General features: G+C 38.5%; 1 pseudogene; it reads right to left on the bottom strand.

Annotated features, from left to right (window-relative positions):
* Positions 1-1807: 1807 nt before the first annotated feature.
* On the bottom strand, positions 1808-1907 carry LOC113336963 (annotated as a pseudogene).
* Between the last annotated feature and the right edge of the window lie 8264 nt (positions 1908-10171).

Genomic DNA, 10171 nt, shown 5'->3' with positions numbered 1-10171 from the left:
TATAAATATTGGATTAAATCACTTTGAACTTGGAAAATAGTGGAATCTTGGCCTCAGTGTTCTTTTAATATTGATATCAACTTTGATTGAGTTTGCTATAATTTTTAGTGAGTTTTCTATTTTAATATTAAAATTTAAGTCTAATTAATATCCTTCGCAAGTCTGAGAATCGAACCACTTTTACCACTATCTACAAATCACATCAATTTTTGGTGCCGCCGACGCGGACTTGTTTTTAGGGTTTTAGATTTATTTTATTTTTATTTTATTTATTATTTTTGTTCTTTTTTATGTTTTTGGGTATTTATCTTGTATCTACAGGTTCTGGATCATAAAGAAAACTGAGCCAAAGAGTTTTGGTGATTTCATAAAGACTTGGAGCTAAAGATTAAAGCAAAAAGAACAGAAAATAAGACAATTTTAGTTTAGGGTTTGTTTATTTTCTTTTAGAAAAAAAAACTGTGTTAGGGTTTATTATTTTTGTAATTTTTCTTTGGACTTTTGTACTTTTGGACTTTGAGACATTTTTTTTATTACCTTACGGAAGGGTACTTTAAATATAAACTGTTTGCAGAGAAGGAGGAAAATTACGATATTGTTTCTGCACCTTAGGTTCGTACACTTGACATCGGAGTCAGTGGCCCGAGTCGACTACAACCGATTCATCCCCCATCTGGAACGGGAGGTAAGATTCTAAACACTCGCGAATCCCCTGTCAGCAAGTTACTGGACTCCTTCGTATGCATATATGTTGAGGACTGAATACGGACATTTATTCTCTAATAAAGGGAAAGGCCTGGCCATACAAGATAAGGGTTCGGATTTCATCACCGTTCTCTTCTTTCCCGCTTTAGGAACACGTAACCTACGCGAACCTAAGCCTAAAATTTTGACTAGAACGATACCGATAGGGTAACGAGCTTAACAGGAAAGTCATTCGAAAATATTGGTTACTCTTTTAAGCATACTTCGAAGTTCTTGACGGTTTCTGTAAGTTGAATGCGTGACTGCGCCGCCTTGTAATACCGGTGAGGCCTTGGGTATCAAAGCTCCACCGAGCTTCCCTCGCTTCTATTCAACTTACATTAACTCGGATTGATTCCAGAGGGGTTTGCTTAAATTCTAACGAATTCCCGTTCGAAGGATTAGAAGCTGGTCTAGAAACAATCTAAGTGGAGCCATCATGCTTTTTTTTTACTAGAAATCAATAGGTTTGATTTGGTTGAGTCGGCCTTGATCTGTGTTTGCTTACCCTTCCAATTTAGAAAATTCTATTGTATGCCTGAACGTAAAAGAGACGCATTAGGTAGATTTGTTAAAGAGAAACCTAGTAGTTCGAAGCGTCTCGACTACCTTAATCTAGAAATTCCGACTTTTGAAGAGTCTGTTTTTGGACGTCCTTTGACTGAGGAGAGAATCCCTGTTGCTCCGATAGCGCCAGAAATGGAAACTTTTAAAGCTTTGTTGAATCCAACTAGGACTACTTGTCCCTCATGTATCAGGTTAGCTGAGACGGAAGCAACTTATGAACTTAAACCTGGGACCTTACAGCTGCTCCCAATCTTTTTAGGGAAAGAAAATGAAAACCCCTATTTCCATGTTAGGGACTTTGAGGAAATTTGTAGTACCCTCAGGATTAGAAACTTAGATGATGATGCTTTGAAACTTAGGTTATTCCCCTTTTCCCTGAAATATAAAGCTAAGTCTTGGCTATATAGTTTGGCTTCCGGGTCAATCGAAACGTATGAACAACTTACATCTGCCTTTTTGAACAAGTTTTTCCCTAGGCACAAAACATCGTCTATTAGGACGCAAATCTGCACGTTTTCTCAACAGGAGGGAGAAACTTTGTATAGGTATTTGGAAAGGTTCAATGATTTATTAGCCCAATGTCCTCATCATGGTTTAGAGAAGGTTAGGTTAGTTCAGATCCTTTATGAGGGTTTAGGTTATCCCACCACAACCACAGTAGAATCTATGTGTACTGGTGGATTTGAGAACCAAACAGTTGATGACGCGATGACATATTTGCATGAAGTCGCCGAAAAGACCCAACAATGGGAAAGTAGTAGGGGACCCCAGAAAAAAATTCTTCTCGGCAGAGGAAATGTTAATAGGGTAGAAGAAGGCTATGAATCAGATGCCAAAATTGCTGCTATAGCGAAAAGGTTAGAAGCTTTAGAAGTGGGTACACTAGTGGTAGATTGGAGCCTTTTTGGGAAGGCCATAATAATGAAGAGCAAGCCAATGCTTTATATAATAACACTAGGTTTGATAATCGTCAGAAGTTTGACCCATATTCAGAAACCTATAATCCTGGTTGGAGGAACCATCCGAACTTTTCATGGTCTAAGGGCCAGAGTCAGGGTCAGTCTAATAATTCTAATACTCCCCCAGGTTTTGGCTACACTAGGAATACATCAGGCCCAGAAAATAAAACGACTAGCTTAGAGGAATCTATTAATATGTTAGCAAAAACTCAGGAAATGTTAGCACAGAGCCATGTTAGTTTTCAACATTAAACCAAGCAGAATTTTCAAACTAATGCTCAGAGCCTTGCTAAGTTAGAACTTCAAGTCGACCAAATAGCTAAGACCTTAAGTGAGAGAGATAATGGTAGGTTCCCTAGTCAGACTAATCCCAATCCTAGAGGAGTTCATGAAGTAGGTACAAAACCATTGAATCAATTGAATGCTATTAGAACCCTTAGGAGTGGTAGAATAGTAGACAATCAGGAAACCATGCCCGATAGTGAACATACTGTAGTTCACCCCTCAGTACCACCAGCTAAGGAAACTGATAAACTTTCTGATGATGCCAACTCAGTTCCTGAGAGGTCTGATTCTGTGCCTAGAGCCCCATTTCCTCAGTTATTAGTACCAACAAAGAAGGAATCTAACTTTAATGACATAGTGGAGATTTTTAAGCAAGTTACCATAAACCTTCCTTTATTAGATGCAATTAGGCAAATTCCTGCTTATGCCAAGTTCCTTAAGGATATGTGTACACGAAAGCGAAAACTTAGCGTCCATAAGAAAGCCTTTTTAGCTAGTCACGTAAGTTCAATCATTCAGAACACCACAACTCCAAAGTACAAAGACCCAGGTTCTCCTACCATTGCTTGCACAATAGGTAACTTCCGGGTAGAAAAGGCTTTACTTGACTTAGGAGCCAGTGTGAACTTACTGCCATTCCATGTATACTTACAACTAGGACTTGGTGAAATGAAACCTACTCAGATGACACTGCAGTTAGCTGATAGGTCTGTTAAAATACCTCGAGGTTTTATCGAGGATGTTCTTATTGAGGTCGAAAAGTTTATTTATCCAGTGGATTTCGTGGTCCTAGATACCCAACCTGTCCCTGACCCAGAGAACCAAATACCTGTGATTTTAGGTTGCCCATTTTTAGCTACGTCTAATGCGATCATTAACTGTCGAAATGGTGTGATGAGTTTATCTTTTGGTAATATGACTATGGAGATGGACATTTTTAATTTCAGTAAGCTACCTCATGAGCTAGATGACACATGTGTTGAAGAGGTGAACATGATAGAAGCCTTAGTTCAGGAGTCATTACCAAACATTTTGTCTGAAGACCCATTAGAAAGTTGTCTATCCCATTTTGGTTTAGATTTTGACGACGATAGCACTATTGAACAGGTGAATGCTCTATTAGATTCTACCCCGTGTTAGACACTGATAGATGGAAAGCTAGGTTCGAACCATTACCAGTTTCTGAGACTACCCTAATTCCTTCTTTAGAAAAGCCCCGAAGTTGGACCTTAAACCACTACCCGATACTCTAAAGTATGTGTTTTTAGGCCCATCTGAGACTTTACCTGTGATTGTAGCTTCCGATTTGGATAGTGATCAGGAAAGTAGGCTAGTAAATGTACTTCAAGACAATAAGGAAGCTTTAGGGTGGACTATAGCAGACATTAAGGGTATAAGTCCTACTGTGTGTATGCATCAGATTCATTTAGAGGAAGACTCCAAACCTTCTAGGGAGATGCAACGTCGACTGAACCCTAACATGAAAGAGGTAGTTCGAAAAGAGGTGCTTAAGTTGTTAGATGCGGGTATTATTTACCCAATTTCAGACAGTAAGTGGGTCAGCCCTGTTCAGGTTGTCCCCAAGAAATCAGGTATCACTGTAGTCCAGAATGATAATAATGAATTAATCCCAACCCGAGTGACCACGGGATGGCGTGTGTGTATTGACTATAGGAAATTGAACAAGGTCACAAGGAAGGATCACTTTCCCCTTCCTTTTATCGACCAAATGCTAGAGCGATTAGCTGGACATAGTCACTATTGCTTCTTAGATGGCTACTCCGGTTATAATCAGATCGTTATTGCCCCAGAAGACCAAGAGAAAACCACTTTTACCTGTCCCTTTGGTACCTTTGCGTATAGACGCATGCCTTTCGGGTTATGTAATGCCCTGCGACTTTTCAGCGTTGTATGATGAGCATATTTTCTGATATGGTAGAACGGTTTTTAGAGGTCTTTATGGATGATTTTTCAGTGTTTGGTTCATCTTTGATGAGTGCTTGCATCATTTGACATTAGTGTTGACTAGGTGTAAGGAAAAAATTTAGTGCTTAATTGGGAAAAATGCCATTTCATGGTTGAATCAGGAATTGTCTTAGGGCACATCGTTTCTTCAAAGGGTATAGAGGTAGACAAAGCCAAAATTGACCTTATTAAGACTCTACAGGTCCCAAAAACCGTAAAAGATATTAGGTCATTCTTAGGGCATGCAGGTTTTTACCGTCGATTCATTAAGGATTTTAGCTTGATTTCTAGACCTCTTTGCAATTTGCTTGCAAAAGATGTTAAGTTTGTCTTTGATGATGCTTGTTAAAGGCTTTTGATAAGCTTAAAACTTTACTCACTACTGCCCCGATAGTCCAGGCACCTAACTGGAACCTACCCTTTGAGATTATGTGTGATGCTTCAGATTATGCTATAGGCGTTGTGCTAGGTCAGGAGAAAAAAATTACTCCATGTGATTTACTATGCTAGCAAAACTCTGAATGATGCCCAAATGAACTACAACTACCGAGAAGGAATTGCTAGCCATCGTGTTTGCCTTGGATAAGTTTAGATCCTATTTATTAGGTTCTAAGATCGTAATCTATACTGATCATGCTGCTTTGAAATACCTTTTGTCTAAGAAGGATACCAAACCTAGATTGATTAGATGGATCCTTTTGTTACAAGAATTTTGTCCAGACATTAGAGACAAAAAGGGTGCAGAGAATGTGTAGCAGACCACTTGTCTAGGCTAGTTGTTAGTTCCCCTAATAATTCCCTTCCTATAAGGGATAGTTTTCCTGATGAACAATTGTTCTCTGTTTCCCAATCACCTTGGTATGCAAATATAGTGAATTATCTTGTTACTGGTCGAATGCCTCAACATTGGGGTAAGCAAGATCGTTCTAGGTTTTTAGCCGAGGTTAAGCATTTCTTTTGGGACGATCCTTATCTGTTTAAGTATTGTCCGGACCAGATTATTAGGAGATGTGTATCTGAGAGTGACCAGTCTAGTATTATCTCCTTTTGTCATGAACATGCATGTGGGGGTCATTTTAGTGCTAAGAAGACTGCTGCTAAGATTTTGCAGTGTGGATTTTACTGGCCTTCGTTGTTTAAAGATTCCCATAGTCATTGTGTTTCTTGTGAGCGTTGCCAGAAGTTAGGAACCATTTCCCGTAGAAATATGATGCCTTTGAACCCTATTTTAGTGATTGAGGTCTTTGATGTGTGGGGCATTGATTTTATGGGTCCATTTCCTATTTCGTTTGGTTATCTTTACATACTTGTCGCTGTAGACTATGTGTCTAAGTGGGTTGAGGCGGTTCCGTGTAAAACGAATGACCACAGGGTCGTAGTCCAGTTTTTGAAAGAGAATATACTTACACGTTTTGGTACGCCCGAGCTATAATTAGTGATGGAGGTTCACACTTTTGTAATAGACCGTTTGCTCTTTTAATGAAACAATACGGTATTACCCATAAAGTAGCAACCCCATATCACCCAGACTAGTGGTCAGGTAGAGGTTTCCAATAGGGAAATTAAACGTATTCTAGAGAAAACAGTTAATCCAAATAGGAAAGACTGGTCGTCGAGGCTTACTGATGCCTTATGGGCTTACCGTACTGCGTTTAAGACACCCATTGGAATGTCACCTTATCGTTTAGTGTTTGGCAAGGCATGTCACCTTATCCGTGTGATTAGCATCGAGCCTATTGGGCAATTAAGAGATTAAACTTTTCACTTGACAAGGCAGGAGCTCAAAGAAAGCTCCAGCTCAATGAGTTGGACGAGATTCGTAGAGATGCATACGATAGTGCTAAGGAGTATAAGAACAAAATGAAACTTGTGCATGATAGGAATATTTTACGAAAGTCATTTTCTCCAGGTCAAAAAGTTCTTCTATATGACACTCAGTTGCATCTATTCCCCGGGAAGTTGCGCTCTCGATGGACCGGTCCTTTTGTGGTCCGTACTGTTTTTTCTCATGGCGTTGTTGAGATTGAGACACCATATGGTAGTAGTTCTTCGAAGTTTAACGGTCAGCGATTGAAGCCCTTTTTAGAGCCTTTTCCTACAGGTGATGTTGAGGAGGTCCCTCTGGAGGACCCTGTTTACCTTGATTGACCATCGAGGCGATTTTGTATGTTGTATATTATTTTTGTAAGTTTTTGGTTACACTTCACCCAGGTACTATCTTTCCGACTTCTCTCTTTACTATTTCCTCATGTTACTTATATTTTTTGTACTGTTCTTTAATTAGAAACATTGAGGACAATGTTAGATTTAAGTTTGGGGGTGGGGTAGAACTTTTTGTTACTTTTTAGTTGCATAATTAAACTCCAGAGCCTAGAAATTTATGCCAATTAAGGATGGCACTAACCAATCTAAGTGGATGGAAGCATTTTGGTTGTAGGAGTTGAGGAACCAATCTGACTAGATGGCAACATCTAAAGAGTCTATTCATAAAAGCACAGAGCTCAGGTGTTAGAAATAACATGATAGTTTCACCATATCTCCTTGAGTCCTTTTCACTTCTGTTTTTATTTTGTTTTGTTTTTAAACTATGTTTATCTAAGTGATTAGGTGGGGCTCATGATTCAAGTTGTTACCAATGCTAGGGTGAATTAGAGTGATTGGGATATAAAAAAAAAAAAAAGAGAGAAAGAAAAGAAACTGAGACCAGACCATCAGACCAACCAGAATAAATTCAATAAAGTCGACCACTGGTACCCTTGTATATGCTAGTGTGTTGACCTAGAATTAGGATTATCAATCACTAGTTCCCTTGTATATGCCAGTGTGTTGATATTAGTCATACTAGTATCTCAGTCCATTAGGATAGGTTCATTTTGGCGGAGGCCTTCAGACAGATATGAGAAACACCGTTCACCTAGTAAACATCAAAATCATCTACGTTTTTCTCTATATCCATCTTCTTGATCTATCCATGTGATTAGTTTTGACTTCGGATATTGATGTCCATAGTGCAACTATCTGAGTAGAGCTATGTCACTTATATATGAATTTTAGTATGCTTGAGTGCAAACTCGTGTACAACAATTGGAATTTCGCATCAGGGTACTTCCTCTTGTAGTCAATAAGTATGCAAACCAAGGAGATTCTTTAGTGCCTTCCAAGGTTCTGTTTAGATAGCTAGGGTCTGGAGTATAAAGGTTTTGTGGGTATACCTCTGGTAATCCCTCCAGATACAACACTCCGCCACTAGAGACACCTAGGGGTTTAAAGGATTATTGCATATGCTCAATGCAATCGATGATGCCTGCGACAGTGAGTTAGGATTTTATTTCTATTTTATTTTTGCTCGAGGACTAGCAAATAATAGGTTTGGGGGTATTTGATAGACACATTTTTGTGTCCGATTTGTCTCGATTCTATATATTGTTAGGGCTTATTTTTGTACTTATTATGGTGTTTTATTTATTTGTAGGTATTTTTGGCCAATAAACATTTTTGGAAAAAATTGGCTCGAAAAGTTGTCGGAAAGCACCCGGAGGACACTTGCTATTCGAACCCCCGGTTTGGATAAGGGGAACCCCCAGGACACCCCTTAAGGCAGCTGCTAAAGGCACCCCTACTTTGGATAGGTGGCGCCCCTTTATCTTCACCAGAATTTGGCGGGAAAAAACTGAATTCAAATTCAGTTTTGCAGCGGAATTTTCAGGCGAGATTTTGTTGGAGTTTTGGCCGGATTCAATGGGCCCTTTGGATTGGATATATCCTGTTATGACTAAACAGGGCTGGTAGGTGTGATTGGATCGAATGAGTTGGGCTAGATAAGCCGGAAGAAGAAACAGAGGAGATGGATGTTTATCAAAGTTTTGTTGATAACTAGGAGGAGATTTAGTCGGAGCTTGACGTGAAGATGGATCGGAATTTAGTTGATGAGTCAAAACAGGATTGGTATGAGATTTAGATTCGATAAAACAATGATAAATCTTTGGTTTGAGCGAAACATGGAAGTAAAGTTATTATCAGACTTTCTGGTTATATATATGGGAGTTGGCGAGATTCTGGAGAGGTTAACTATATTTGGGACTCTATCTTACCTTATTTGAGAAGTTTACAACTCACAGAACCGCGTAGAAAAGCTTGGCAGGGAAAGAAATCCCGAGATTTGAGGTGGAGGAAAGATAAGAATAGCCGAATATTTCTTGAATTTCAATCGAACTGTGGGCTATAAAAGGAGTTGGAATAGCTCATAGAAGACCTACGTACACTTTGGGGAAGTTTAGAACATGGCAAAGCATAAAAAACACCAAGTTGCAGAGATACAGGCGAGAGGAAGAAGAAGAACATAGAATAGCAGTAAGAGACAGTCGCAGAATCCGTGGCCTTTTCTTTCAAATTAAATCATTTTGTCACAATTTCTGTAACAATTATTCAGAGTTCGCAACAGTTCTGTGTTAGGGTACTTTGTAACAGTGGTTCGTAACAATTATATCCGTTACAAACACGCTGTTTTATACCTTCTCTTCTTTTTAATCAACTTTTGAGCAACAAACATGTATTTTGAGCAAGTGGTTAATATGAGGAGCTAAACCCCATTTTTGAGGCGATAGAGGAAGCTATTTTTCCAACAAAAAGTGGTATATTCTTATTTATTTATTTATCGCAATTATTTTTATGATTGTTTTGCCTTGAGTGAAAATTGTTTGAATGATTCTTGTTAAGCAATTGTTATTTCTTTTGATAGAGCATGCTTGGACCTAGGTTTTTGATGTTCTATGCTTCAGATTTACACTTGTTATTTTGAGAATCTACTTGTTGCAATAGTTTAGAATCAAATTGAACGAAAAAATTGCATGAATATAAATATTGGATTAAATCACTTTGAACTTGGAAAATAGTGGAATCTTGGCCTCAGTGTTCTTTTAATATTGATATCAACTTTGATTGAGTTTGCTATAATTTTTAGTGAGTTTTCTATTTTAATATTAGAATTTAAGTCTAATTAATATCCTTCGCAAGTCTGAGAATCGAACCACTTTTACCACTATCTACAAATCACATCAATCACTCAAAAGTCTATTTATCTCCTATCTTGAGACAAAAGTCGTTTTGCTATATAGACTTAGATTATACACAGTTGGTAAAGCTTTCTCTATAGCCAAGTTCATCTTTACCTAGTGACGAAAGTCATGTTATGTTTCAATCACTTTGAAAATTGCTCTGACGAAAAATGGTTTGTGAATAACAACTATATAACATCCTCTGAGAATATCTGCTGGACTCAGTCCGCGAACTGGCGGAAGTTCCCATCCGAGAATATCTGCTGGAGTTTGAAAACTCACTCAGCAAGCTCAGTCCGCGAACTCATTCCGCAAACTGGAGAAGTTCTCAAACCCGAGAATTTCTGCTGGAGTTTGTGAACTCCATCCGGGAACTTATGTCCGTGAACTTGAGTAGGTTATATCTAAAAACGATTGTTCTTGAACTCATGTTTATTGATTAAGGAATGCTTTTGCAAACCGTGGCTATAAAGTTCATGAACCGATTCGAGTGAATCAAATCGTTTTTTGCTTCGATTGTGTCTTGTGAAGTTACATAAGATCTAAGCAATTGAAAAACTCTCTAACTAGTTCATTTGAGTCATTTGAACTGTTTAT

This window comes from Papaver somniferum, unplaced genomic scaffold (assembly GCF_003573695.1).
Source record: "Papaver somniferum cultivar HN1 unplaced genomic scaffold, ASM357369v1 unplaced-scaffold_154, whole genome shotgun sequence".
Taxonomy (NCBI): Eukaryota; Viridiplantae; Streptophyta; class Magnoliopsida; order Ranunculales; family Papaveraceae; genus Papaver; species Papaver somniferum.
Note: the sequence above shows the minus strand (reverse complement) of the source record. Positions and strands in the feature narration are given on the sequence as shown.